The 13,351-nt window shown below is 53.2% G+C and overlaps 1 long non-coding RNA gene across 1 annotated transcript; it reads right to left on the bottom strand.

The window, feature by feature from the left end:
* Positions 1–3,745: 3,745 nt before the first annotated feature.
* LOC121010198 (uncharacterized) lies at positions 3,746–8,289 on the bottom strand. Its single transcript, XR_005781039.1, has 2 exons — positions 7,754–8,289; positions 3,746–6,715 (listed from the first exon to the last, which is right to left on the bottom strand). It is a non-coding gene; the product is annotated as an uncharacterized LOC121010198 (long non-coding RNA).
* Between the last annotated feature and the right edge of the window lie 5,062 nt (positions 8,290–13,351).

Here is a 13,351-nt window from a genome sequence, read left to right as displayed (position 1 = left end):
CGCAACGTTGTTCAACGGGAAGAAATTGGAAACAACCTATGCGTCCTTCTTTTGAGAAGCCACACAATGGAATCACGATGATCTGTGTGCATGTGCCGAGAGAAAGATCTGGGAAGACATCATTAAGACATCATCAGACTCTGAGCCCTGGTGATTTCTGTGGGTGGGCGTCGGATTGCGTAGGATAGGTAGCAGATTGTGGCTCAGGGCGCCCAAAAGTGGAACCGACGAGGGAAGGGAGCTGGCTCTTCACGTATAAATCCTTCCTGCTGGGCTGCTCTCTCCACGACACTCCCAGAAAATTGACGCTGAGCATTTTGGTGACTGAGTGCCTGCATGGCTGAGATACGCTTTCACCAGGCTAGTTTCAAACCGGAGGTTTAGCGGCTGCCTACAGGGTTTGATTCTGGGTAGTAAATGGTCCAGCTAGGCGTCAGGGACTGGTTTTCATCCACCTACACTGATTGGGACACTGAGAATCTTCTGGAGCACCCAGGATAAGGAAGGGCCGCAGAGATATTACCATTTCCTGCTAATTAGAAACAGACGTTTGTCCCCTGCCCCCTTGCCCTCCACCAGCTCAGTGAGAAATGACCAGTCATTCTTCTTGACCCTCAATACATTAGCCATCCAGGGATTGCAAAGAAAATGAGACCATTTCTGGAAGAAATCTATGGCCCCATCTGTCCCTCTTTCCCTGAGGCTCCCAGGACTCAAGCTTTTCAAAGATGCAAATACAGTTTTTTCTTGTCGCCAGATTGCGGCGGCCCCCTGCAGCTGAAACCAAGTCCTTTCCCAGGGCCTGGGACAGTCACATCCCTCAGGGAGAAGACGCTGGTGGGGTGAGAGAATTGGATGCTAACCCTTCCTCCGCCTCAGTCAAGCCAGAGGAGATGGAGAAAACGAGCAAGACTTCCTGTTATCATGTTAGCGCCATCGAAGCAGTTTGGCAGATGAGGCTTTGGCAGTGAGCAGACCCCTTTTTGATTTCCATCTCTGCCGAGGACATGCTGTGTGGCCTTGGGCAGGCCCCCCTGCCTCTCTGTACCTCCATTTCCTCACCGCAAAAAGGAGAGCATTGTGGGGCCTACCTCTCATGGTTGCCATGAGGTCGAACGAGATCCCATTTATTTATTTTTTTTAATTTTTTAACGTTTATTTATTTTTGAGACAGAGAGAGACAGAGCATGAACGGGGGAGGGGCAGAGAGAGAGGGAGACACAGAATGGGAAGCAGGCTCCAGGCTCTGAGCCATCAGCCCAGAGCCCGATTTGGGGCTCGAACTCACGGACCACTTGATCATGACCTGAGCTGAAGTCAGACGCTCAACCGACTGAGCCACCCAGGTGCCCCACGAGATCCCGCTTAAACGCTTAGCAAGGTATACGGCACACGAGAAAAGCATAGTAAATGGCTGTCAGGATCACACTACCGCAGATTCACAAGGTACCGCATTTGGGAACGGGATGACGGCAAGATACTTGGGCTGTAAATTTGGAAACACCACAGGAACGTGACCAGCACCCCGTGCTCCTTTTCTCTGCCTAAATTACTTGCACTTGAGAACGGTGGGGGTTTTGATTTCTTTTTTTTTAAATCACTTCATGGTTGGTTTTTGTTCGTTTGTTTGTTTTGTCTTTTTTTTTTTTTTTTTTCTTTAATCCCCAAAGGAGGAGAAGTGTGAAGAATGGAGCCTTGGAGTCAGAGCCGAGAGGAATTGGATGCCTGCAGGCGAGACCAGGTCCTGCTGGCCCGGATGGAGCCTTTGTGAGATTAGGAGAGGCTGAATCACTACCATTTCAATTCCTTGTCTCTCGAGCGGGGATAAACAAGACACAGCCAGGCCCACAGGGATGCTGAGGTGAGCTGGGTGATCTGGTGTAGACCGCCAAGCCTGTCTCAAACCCTGCCTGTGGGACCTGATTGTATTCAGTGCACCTGCTCTTTGCCTTGGCCTTCAGCCACGCCCCTCACCCCACTAGACACGGTGCACCCGGAGGCCCGCAGGCACGCAGGGCCCGCAGCTGGGATGCTTGCACTGGAGGCCGGAGGACTCAGGAGGCGCCGGGCCACGCGTGGTCTCCTCCAGACTGTGTATCGTGGGCCAGGTAGAAGGAGGAAGAGAGTGGTCCCTGGGGTCCCTGGGAGGGGACCGGGCAGGCGGGCAGGGGAGCATCCTGTGGGCGGGGCTGTAGAAGGCAGCGCTGCCCATAGTCCCCAACCTGGCCTAGAGAGACCCCCTCCCTGCCTCCTGGGGCTGCAGAAACCATCCGGACACCCTGTTGCCACCCCTGGGAGGCTTCTGGACCCACAGGGGTGGGGACATGAGTGACAGGGGCCCTTCCTTCTTGCACTTTGGGAACTTCTAATAACACCCCAAGCCCAGAGGCTGCTGACCTCGTGTTTCCCCTTCACCTCCCTATGAGAAAACAAGGACCTCAGCAAAGGGGCTGTTTCTACTGCTCTCTTCCAACCCCTCCCACCCACTCTCTCAGCCTTAGGGAGACCCCTGCCTTGTCTACCCAGAAGCCAGGCCCTGCTGATTGTTTTGGGGCTGAGCAGGGAGAATGGCTAAGGCTACAGCTGGACCCAGCAAGATACACGCTCTGTGACCTTGGACAAGTCACTGGCCCTCTCTGGGCCTCAGTTTCCCCGTCTTTGGAGACAGGAGCTATCCTGTAAAAACTGTGGCCCCATCTGCGAGTGCCTTTATAGAGCACTTACTGTATGCTCCACAGGTACATTTATAGAGCACTTACTATATGCTTCACCCTTCACCTGCTTCCCAACAATCCTTTGAGGGCACTAGTGTTACTGACAGTCCAATGTGCAGGAAGTGAGGCTCAGAGAGGTGGGGTGACATGTCCACAGGTACACAGCTAGGAGTAGTGGTGCTCGGCTTGAACCCTGCTCTCCTGTTTGACTAGCTTCAACCTCTTGGGGTGCAGGCCTAACTCTGGAGGGGCTTCCACTGCCACTCCAACCTTCCCTACCTCCTTTCCAGCCTCTGCAGGGAGAGGCTAGCCGGGAGGAGCTGCCATCCCACCTCCACTGGGCTCAGCACAAAGGCTGAGACAGGGCCTTGGCTCCATCCCCATTTAGTCGGGAAGTGAAGTGGAAAAACACCCGAGAGCCGGCTCCGGGTGGGGAGGGCGTTCTGGGAACTGCTTCGGCTCTCTGGGCCCACAGCCAAACAGCCACAGAAATGAGATTCAGTTCCTTCAGCAATCTCAGCGCCCACCATGTGCCTGGTATGGAGCAAGGCCCTGGGGTAGAGTAGAAAAAGTGGGAGAACTCACCCCAAATCACGGAAGCCCATGTTTATGGGGGACTTACTATGTGGATGCTCATTTAATCCCAACCACACCAACTGATTGGTGCTGTTATTATCCCCAAGTGACAGATCTGGAAAACGCGGCCTGAGAAGGAAAGTGAGCTGTCCGAGGCCACGCGGCCAGTCGGTATTGGAGCTCAGATTTGGAACCCTCACCGCCTGACTTTGAACCTGAATTGTCTCTCTGCAGTGTTGTTTACTGAACACCTACCCTGTGCAGTCAGTGTAGGTCATCTCCACTCCTCCCCACAGACTGTAACCCTATTTTACAGAGAGGAAAACGGAGGCTCAGAGAGGTTAGGTAATTGGGCCAACGTCACACGGCCAGGAAGCAGCAGAGGAAAGATTCAACGAGATCTACCGGCCTCCCCCGAACCTCTAATGGCCCCAGAGGGGAAGAGGTGAGCCCCATCATTCGTCATTTATTTATTTATCCGTTCATCGAACAAATAGTTATTGAGTGCCTATTATGTCAGACCCAGCGTGAGCCACAATAAACCTGACTCAGCACCCAACCTAAGGGGCTTACAGTCTTGCACAGGCCAGTGGGGTACTCCGACTAAATACTTCTCTCTTCCAGATGCGGGTGGGGGTAGGGAGTGGGGGGTGGGGAGTGGAGGGCCGGCTGCTGTTAGGGATGGCTTCCTGGAAGAGGTGGTTCTGGAAGTCTGTCTCCCTTCTGGCTGGGCTACCCGGGTAAATCATTCAACTTCTGAGTCTCTTCACCTGAACAATGGTGATGACAAAACCACCTTGTCTGGTGTGGCTCAAGACTTGTCACCTGTTATAACTAACGTTATGATCTCAACCTAGCTGCCACTGCAGGGCGGAGAAAGTGGGCAGAGGGAAGAGGTGTGGTACCGCTGAAGTCTGGGCCCTGGGCAGGCCCGGGGAGAGTGCTCAAGCTCTTGGAGGGCAGGAACACAGGCAAACAGGGGAGGGCCCAAAGGCCCCAGACAGGGTGTGGCCTTCATAAGTCTAGGACCAGAACCATGACCTCAGCTGGACCTCTGGGGCTTCCAGCAGGAATGAGGTCAGCACTGGGGGCGTGTGGCCTGAAAAAAGGAGTGGACCTGAGGAGGTGTTCAAGAAACTAAGAGAAGCAGCAAAGGGCGGGGGTGGTGGGGGTGGTGGAAGATTCTGGGCTTAAAGCTCTCTAGTGTTGGTATAACCTGGATTCAACTCCAGATCAGACACTCACTAGTGACCTCGGGCAGGTCACCTACCTGAGCTTCTGTTTTCTTCCTGTAGAAAATGTGTTAATACCTGCATTCCCAGCTGGACGTTCGGGATCAGATTTTAACAGGTTTTTTTTTTGTTTTTTTTTGTTTTTTTGGTTTTCTTTTTTTGACAAATGCATGTATAGCAAGTACCACGGGCCTTTTATGCATGCGTATTTTTAATGAGAGGTATGTGGCTCAGCCGCTGGCTCATGCACCAGGAGCGCAGCTATTGTCGCTGTGGACATCATGTGATTTTGATACAATGACTGTGTTTTACTTTCTAATCAGGAAAAACAACAATAACAACCAGGAAAGCAAATTCCATTTTAGGAGCGGGATGGGGCCTAGGGCAGATCTGGGAGCCCGGCTGTGAGCGAGCTAGACCAGGATGAGAATTCGGGGCAGTCGGGGGGCGGGGGGGGGGGGGGAGGGGGGGTGAGGAGAGGAGGGGAAGCCCTGCTAAGGCTTCGCGCTGGCCAGCGATCTTCTCCCAGGATCTCCAGGAAGAAAATCGGGAATCGGGAATTCTTCTTCCCTACGGGGCCGAGTCCCTGGAAGCCGCCTAGACACAGTGTGCGCATGCGTGTGCGCGCCTGCGCGTGCACGTGTCGCGGGGAGGTGGCGGGGGTGCCGGGGAGGTTTCCCAGATCGCTGTCCGGCTCGAGTCCTTCTCGGTCTCACGCGCTCTCAGCCTCAGCCTCCCTTGCCCGGCCCCGGCCCCACTGCCAGCCGCCGACCACAGCCGTTTGTTGTGGCAGATGTTCGGCTGTGCCATGGCAACGCCAGAACAGGATGTACCTCTGGATCCCGGCAGGGACCAGCCCACGCTCACGGGCCGCCCACGCCGTTCCCTTCCCCGGAGGCTTGTTGTGAAGAACCACGCGGGTCCGGGTCGGGGTGGGGGGACGGACGGTGTTTGTATCTGGAGAGAGGCAGAGGCAGGTTCCTCCGAGGGGTCAGGGCAGGGGGAGGCGGAGCGTATGTGTGCGCATCCCAGCCGAGTACCTACCCGCTCTGCCCTCCAGAGCCGTGCACAGGAAGCAGGGTGGGGAGGAGAGCCGTCCATCAGCGGCGTCTGATCTGTGGGCGTCTGGCCGGAGACCAGCGTCCTCCCCGCTGGAGGATTACTCTGTGTCGGGCCCGTGGTAAGTACTTTATGTAACAAATTACAGTACGATTCGGGGGCACGTACTTTGTGCTCACCTTTTATCACATCACTATGAGGTTATTTTTGTTCTTCGTCTTAAGAAACGTGAGTCCCAGGGAGGTGAAGTCACTTGCTCCAGGTCACAGCATAGGTGAGTCAGGGAGCTCGTGCCGGGACCCCGGCCTGCCTTGTTCCGAAGCCCTTGGTTGGAAGGGGGATCCTGCCGGGGCTGGCTACATGATTTGCAGGGCCCAACGCAACATGGAAAGGCCCGGCCTTTGTCGAGGAATTACGGGGATTTCAGAAGAGCGATAGCGGAGACTTAGGCCAATCGCGATGCCCTTGTTAAGTGCAGAGTCCTGTGCCGCCGACCATGAAGCCAGCCCTGGACGCTGCCCTGCCACGCCAGATACTCAGAGGGTGGGTCTGAGCAGCCTGGAGAAGCTCACAGACCAGGGTAGTGAGGCACTGCCATCCGGGATCTCCCTGTCCATTCCCGGGCGGTGCTAGCTCATCAGAGGGGCCCAAAGACCTTCCCCCGCAAAATGCCTAGCCCGGTCCCCTGGAACCAGGAGCCTGGGAGCTTGTCCTGCGAATTGTAGCTCAACACAAAAGCATCCTTTCATTAGCTCTTTATGTTTCCCTTTTTAACTTTATTTATTTATTTTTGTAAAAGTTTGTATTTATTTAAGTAATCTCTGTACCCCCAAATGGGGCTCCAATTCGCAACCCTGAGATCAAGAGTCCCATGCTTTCTGACTGAGCCAGCCAGACGCCCCCCCCACTTTTTTAATAAAAGTAACACAACCCTGCTTGCTGCACAGATGTTGGAAAATAGGTAAAAGGAGGAAAAAACATAAACCTTGAATCCTACCTGTCCAACTCCCATTTCCGTTAGCAGGTGGTATATTTCCTTCTTGTCTTTTGCAAGAGGGTTTTCTGTCAGGACCCCCCGGGGATGAAACAGATGGCCTTCTCTTTGTCCCCAGGGCATGACACATGGCAGGGGAGCTGAGAATGGGGGAAGAATGCAAGAATGGATGGATGTGATAAAGGGACCTGGCTTGGGTGACCTTTCAGATTCTTTTGGACTCTGAACAACTCAGGATTCTTAGAGTCATAGCTAATGCCCCGTATTGACCTAAGTTTCAGTCAAATGTGCCAAGCCCTTGCTGGGGTCCAGGTGGTGACAGACACTGCCCTTGCCCCGGAGGAACTTGGTTTAGGCAGGCATGGGTGTCCCCAAACTTTCTAGGCCTTGGTGAATGAAACTAGGGTTCACTGTCACAGCGTGTTTCATTCATTTGCTCACTCGTTCACAATCATGAGGTATTTATTGAGCACCTGCCATGCTAAGCATTCCACTAAGTACACGGTGGGCTATTATCTTTGGGGAGAGGGTGGTGGGGTAGAAAGTAGATGAATTTGGAGTCAGACACCCTGGACCTCTGTCCCTTTCTGGCTGTGGGGCTCTGACCCATACTCCCTAACCCTCTGAGCTTCCAACCGTCATTTGTAAAACGGGCTCATATCTGCTGTGCGGACCACCGCTTGTCAGTAGTAGGTGCTCGGTGTACATTACTTCCTTCCTGCCTCCCTCCCCTCCGTCCCTCCTGCCCAGTACCAACAATAACGGCCACCGTCGATTCGGCGTGGACGGCATGCCAGGCAAAAGGGGGTTCCGTACATTATCGGCTAACTCTCAAATCACCGGCTCCATGAGGTAGGTAACATTGTTCTTAACCCATTGATATCCGATTTCAAAACTAGAGGGAGCTCACCACCTCCAGCATACCACCTGCAGGAGAACGTGTCTCTTAGCACCAGGGCCCCCTGCATCCTTTTCTGTGCCCGGAGGCTGCTTGTGCCAACACCAACATTTTATCTGCTGGAACCGTGTACAACAAGAGGACTTTCAAGCTGAAATGGGACCCTTTATAGATATACTTCAGGATGCAGGAGCAGTTTCCCTTTAAAGGCAAAAAAACAACAACAAAAAAAAACAACCCACCAAAAATGGTGGATACGACTTGGGCAAGAGACACACACCTTATGTTGTCCAAATAGCCTTTGGAGCTGGACGTAGGTCAGGTTTCCCAGGGGCGGGAGGGAGGCTTCATTTCTGACTCCTGTGCTTTCTTGCTGACACCTATAGGGAGATCAAGAATGCAGCTTCAGCTTGCTTGGCAAGGTTTTAGGTGGGGAAGAAGCAGTACTGACTGGCTTCACCGCTTTCCACATGTGACCACGGGCCAATCACTTACACTCTGCAGGCCTGTCTCTTCACGCGTAAACTGCGGGTAACATCGACTGTCTGAAGGACTCAATGGGACTCAGTGGGACTCCTTCCGTGAAGTGCTGGGTACACAGAAGGACCAGTAGAATCTGCTCCCTACCGCTGGGGCGCAGGGTGCGTGGCTGGTCTTTCCTAGGCAGGAGACGTCTTTAGGAAGGGCTTCCCCTCCCACTGCCTTCTGAAATGCTGTTCTCCAAGCTCTGCCTTCTGGAGCCCCCTCCAAGCATCTTGCCAAGAGGGGCTTCTCCGGGCGTAAACACAAACAGGCAGGAGCATCCTCGTGTGCAAAACTAACGGCGGGGGGGGGCTGGTTGTACAAACTGGGGGGCGGCGGGGGGGGGGCCCGGCTGGAGGCGTGATCTGGGATCTCGCTCCACCTCAGGACTGTTACTCTTGAGGGTGAAATCGGGGTAAGGACAGCCAATTGTAGGAACATTCTGCTAGGGCCCTGGGTAAATGAGTATCTGGTGGGTTTTGGCAACACCCCCGCATTCTGTTAGAGGGATGTGGGTGTTGTCTCTAGAAAGCATGCATGGAATGTGATTGTAACCAGCTAAGTGGAAGCCTGCTCCACTGTGTCACATTCTTATTTTGATGGTGTTTGAACTTGGCCTTTAGAATTCCCAGGGAATCCATTGGGAACATACAGAGTGCTGGGCCCGATCCCTGGGCTCTGATTCATATTTGGAGCCTGAAGAGAATTTATGAGGTGTCCCCAGCCTTGCCAACGAAGACTGTCCTGAACCATGACCCTCGGTGGTTTGATTTCAAAAACATCTTACAGAAAGGACTGCCCCGCAGCTTCCTGGTGTGGCCCATTAGAACCACCTCCCCAAAACTTCTGCTTTGATTTCATACTCAAGAAGCAATTCCTGACCATAGTTTGGCTTCAAATGTAGATTCGCCTAGAGGACTCAATGTGCTAATTGGCAAGGGAGAGTAATCTGACCTGCTTGACGGCTAATAATTCTTGTTCTAAAGTAATCAGCTTGCATTCTGGTTTATCCATCTGTCTTCTGGGAGTCCAGGTGACAGACCCAGCAAGCCGGGGTGAACTCAACGAAGTATTTCGCGGATCCACAGGCACTGGAATTCAGTGGTCGCGCCAAGGTCCCTGTGGCAGACGGTGCTGCCCGCCAAGCACGTGTGCCCGCACACCTCCCGGCGGTCTGGACGTGTGACGTATTGCGTCCAAAGGCCGTGAAGAATGAGAGTCCCCATGCTCTTTCCCCTGACTGCACAGCCAGAAGCAAAGAACACCGAGATAGCACAGGGTTTAAAACGCCAAGTAGCTCAGCTTCATGAGTCACCAAGGCTGGAGAGCCACCCAAAGGTCCTGACCTGCCATGGATTGTGACCTGGGCGTGAGATAAGCCTCTGTTGTGTGTAGCAACTGAAGTTCCCTGGGATTCCTGCCTCGGTCGCTAGCGATAATTAGCCTCCACAAGTCCCCTCCCCTGTGACGTGTGGCTGGCATAGCTTAGGTGGGTCTGAGGAGCACACGCTAGTTAGCTGTCTTCTGCTTGTGCAAGAAGAGACACCAGCCAGCGTCCAAGTCCCATGACCACCCGCAAGTGGGCCTGTTCTTCCTCACTGACAAAACCAGGAGGAAAACCAGACAATTCCTGGAGGAGCTCACATTTCTGCCCTTGGTTCTTTCTTCGGTCTAACGTGTCTGGGTTTTTTGTACAGGGCTTAGCGCACAGTAGGTGCTCAGTAAAGACTGGCTGTCGGGATGACGGAGCTATGTCTGTCTTGGCAAGGATTGAAGAAGCAGTTTCCTTTTGCACAAGTTCATAGGTCATCAAACACGTATAAAGAAAAAGTTTATTCTCATCACGAGAAGCACACGAACTATTACAGTACGCACCAACAGAAGAAAAAGTGCGTTATGCATCTTCTACTGCAAATTCACAGTACAAAAGATACTGCCTTTTAAATATATATATATAAAAAAACAAGAAGAAAAACAATATAATAAAAAAAAAAAATCATCGATACCGTAACGCAACACGCTGGAACCCACTGGCAGCTTCTAAAAACCAAAGAACTTATCTTGTAGAGTTCCTGATTTTGCAGGGGGTGGTGCCTGCACCTGCGTTTTGTTGCAGACAGCTCAGGACACCGGCACGGGGTGGGGGGGAGACAGGGTGGCCTCGGTGGTAAGAGATCTCTATGAGACAAGAGTACAATCATGTGATGGGGCGGGATGCCACCCCCCAGCTGGCTAGCAAACCAAATTCCGTGCTTTCCTTGCAACTGTGGGGCGCGGCGTGAGCCAGCGCCTGCCTCCCCTGCAGGAACCCCTGATGCTCTTGGACACCTGCAGGTCCCCCCACCCCCACCCCACGCACGACCGCGCAGCAGATGAGCGCATGCGTGGGGCAGGGCGAGCTCCGCCCGCACGCCAACCACCACCGACAAGGCAAAGGTCCAATCACAGGTGAGAGCTTAACAGTTTCCCATAAATACACAGTATTCGTAAACTATTATTAAGGCACTCAATTGTAAAACAACAATTACAGTGTCGGAAGAGGGGGGAGGAAGCAGCCACCTTCTTGTGTGGCATGGCCAACACAAAGGACCGCGGAGGGCTGGAGGGCTGGTTATAAAGACTCCTATTTAAGAGACTGACTGAGGCCAGGGCACCGGCTACAAGACAAAAGGTGGTCACGTCCAGGTCTGCTGTGGGGACCGCCGCACAGCCCCACTCCAGATGGGTCAAGGTGGTCCGCTGTGGACTCGGGGGACACGGTGTGGATGTGGGTGGGACAGAAGTGGCCCACAGGATGATGTGAGTCAGCTGTAGATCTATCGATGCGGCGTGAACTCCTACACACGGGGATTCAGTTACGGAACGCACACAGTAAGACCAAGTAGCTGAGCGTGGGGGTCGATCAACTACCTGTGTTTGGCATGCAGCATCGGCAAGAACCTGCGGGGTGGGAGCAGAGCAGGTGAACCTGCACCATGCTGTGTCACAAACTCCTTAGCCTGCCTAGTGCTCCTGTCCTTGCTGTGTCTGCGGGAAGCCCCGCCAGGTGGCAAGCCAGAGGAGCGCTGGGTGAAATGTATTCCAGCACCGGGCATTTCCTGTCAACAGAGGGCACGTCTCTCTTCAGACACCTTGGGTAAGGTTACTTCTATGACCTTGACGATGTAGCATTTCTTCTCACTGGGGAGAAATGGTCCCAGGGGAGCAGGGCGAGTCATGAACCTTCTGGGATCTGGCCGGTGTGGAGAGACAGGGGTGCCTAAGTCCAGGGCTGTCCTGAAGAGGTTAATTCTGTGGCATCCTCTGGGCTTATCCGGGAGGGAAAAGGCTCTAGAAGGGGCTGGAATGGTTTTTGGCGAGAGGTGTGGGGGGTGGGGAACAGAAGAGGCTGGCACAGTGCAGCCCTCTGTGAGCAGCTAGTGAGCGATCTCATGCATGACGGACAGGGTACCGCTACCCACGACCCAGGAGCCTGCTGTTGGGCACCCAGAGCTCGGCATGGGCCCCCACACCGTGAGATCAAAGCAGCAGGGAATGCCAAGAGTGGGCAACTTTGTTCTCAAGTTCACGCGGTGATGGACATCGCTCCAAGGCCCTGCAGTCGCTACCCGGCCAAGAAACTGAAATCGGCATTGTCAGATCATGACCAGGGGGTCCTGTGGTTTCTCTCTCCGTGACCAGTTTCCCCCGAATACTTAAAGCTTCACAAGAAGATCCTCCCCGCCCCGAATCAATGCAAGATGAACATCTGGGGAAGCTGAGTCTAACTTCTGGCATGCCACAGGAATTAAAGTAAAAGAGAGAGAGCCGAGACAGTACGTGAAAAGCGGTTCAAGGCTCAGGGAGATCATCAAGCTGACTTAGAAAACTTTTGCTCTCTGTTTCAGCAAGGGTGTTCTCCGAAGAGGGTGGTCACCAAAACCAATGACTTTCACAGCAGAGACCCCGCCTCTAACTTGTGCCACCCATGTTCAGGATTCTCGCCATCAGCAAGGAAGACGAGACGGGGCATCGGTCAAGACACGGCATGTCGTGTGGCACAAACTTCCTCTGCCAGGGGCCAGCATGAGCCTGTCTTTGCCAGGGTGCCCCCAAGCCTGGCGGGGTGTTCTTGCTCCTCCGGGTCTGGGAGAAAAGCTTTGATCCTTTCCTCCAGGCCAGAGTGGTAGCCATTAAATCAAGAGGGCTTCATTTTGCTCTGATAATGGGGACCTGGGCCCTGGTCTGTGTAGACGCTGAAAGGCGAGCCATGCTTCTGAAGACAAATGGGCAACCGGAAGCCAAAGACTCATTCAAATTCCTAATCCTCCTCCTACACTTTGAAAATTAAAAATATCCAGTTCTCACACACATACCTGGTCTTAAAAGAGCAACCCAAGCCTGTCAGCGTCAAATCTAAAGGATTATTTTGACACAAAAATTGAGCCACCACATGAAATTTAATTTGGCAAAACGTATTGAACTTGGTATGTTTTTTGAGAATATGTTTCTTTTGGCCAGGGCGGTGGTGGGAGTGGGGGCCCCCCCCCCCTACCCAAAAGGGTTTTCAGGAAGAAGCAGATAATCACCTTTTAAGGTGGTTTGGATTGACAGGTGGGAAAATAAATTCCTATAAAGTAACGTAATGTTAGAAAAAAAAATGATAAAAAATAAAAATAAAAAAGAATGCCAGAGAGGAAAAGTTCCTGGAGAGAGTATTTTTGCACAGACTCTACCCACTAGTTGGAATGTGGATTACCCTTGTTCCTGAAGGATCCTGAAGATCCTTCCCGGAGTGCTCTCGGGGGGTCCAGGTCTGACCAACGTAAAATGTAAGAGGGACTCCTTCGCCCACTTTCAGAGCTTGGCTGGGCCCAGGAGGCTTGTAGTTTCACTGAACCAATCTGGCCGCCAGCGGAGAGCCAGCTATACTCCGGGAAAGCTTCGACCAGCAGCGCCCTCGCACCTACACAGCGACCCTACCCTGCGTGAGAGCCGCGTGGTGGGGGGGGGGGTTGCTGGCAAGGTCTGGGTCGGGAGAAGGCAAGGGTTTGGCTTGAGGTGTCCAAGAGGCAGGGAGGGCCTTCAGATTCGCCAGTTTTGTTCTGGAGCCCCGAGGTGTCAAATAAAGCCCAGGGTCTGCAAACTTTATAAAGGGCTGGAGGGTGAGTATCTTAAGCTTCGCTGGCTACCTGGCACCTGTTGCGTATTGTTATTTTTTTTGTAACCTCTTAAAAATGTTCTTGGCCCATGGGTCCGTACACCAGTTTCTGCCTCCTTGGATGAAACCTTTCTGCCTTACCCACCGAGCCTCTTCTCTCTCTCCAAAATATTTTAACAGGGGCTCCGCACAACACCTGCGGAGCCCCTCCCCCAC

Source organism: Herpailurus yagouaroundi, unplaced genomic scaffold (assembly GCF_014898765.1).
Source record: "Herpailurus yagouaroundi ecotype Mexico unplaced genomic scaffold, PumYag 191, whole genome shotgun sequence".
Classification (NCBI taxonomy): Eukaryota; Metazoa; Chordata; class Mammalia; order Carnivora; family Felidae; genus Herpailurus; species Herpailurus yagouaroundi.
This window is presented reverse-complemented; position numbering and strand designations above follow the sequence as displayed.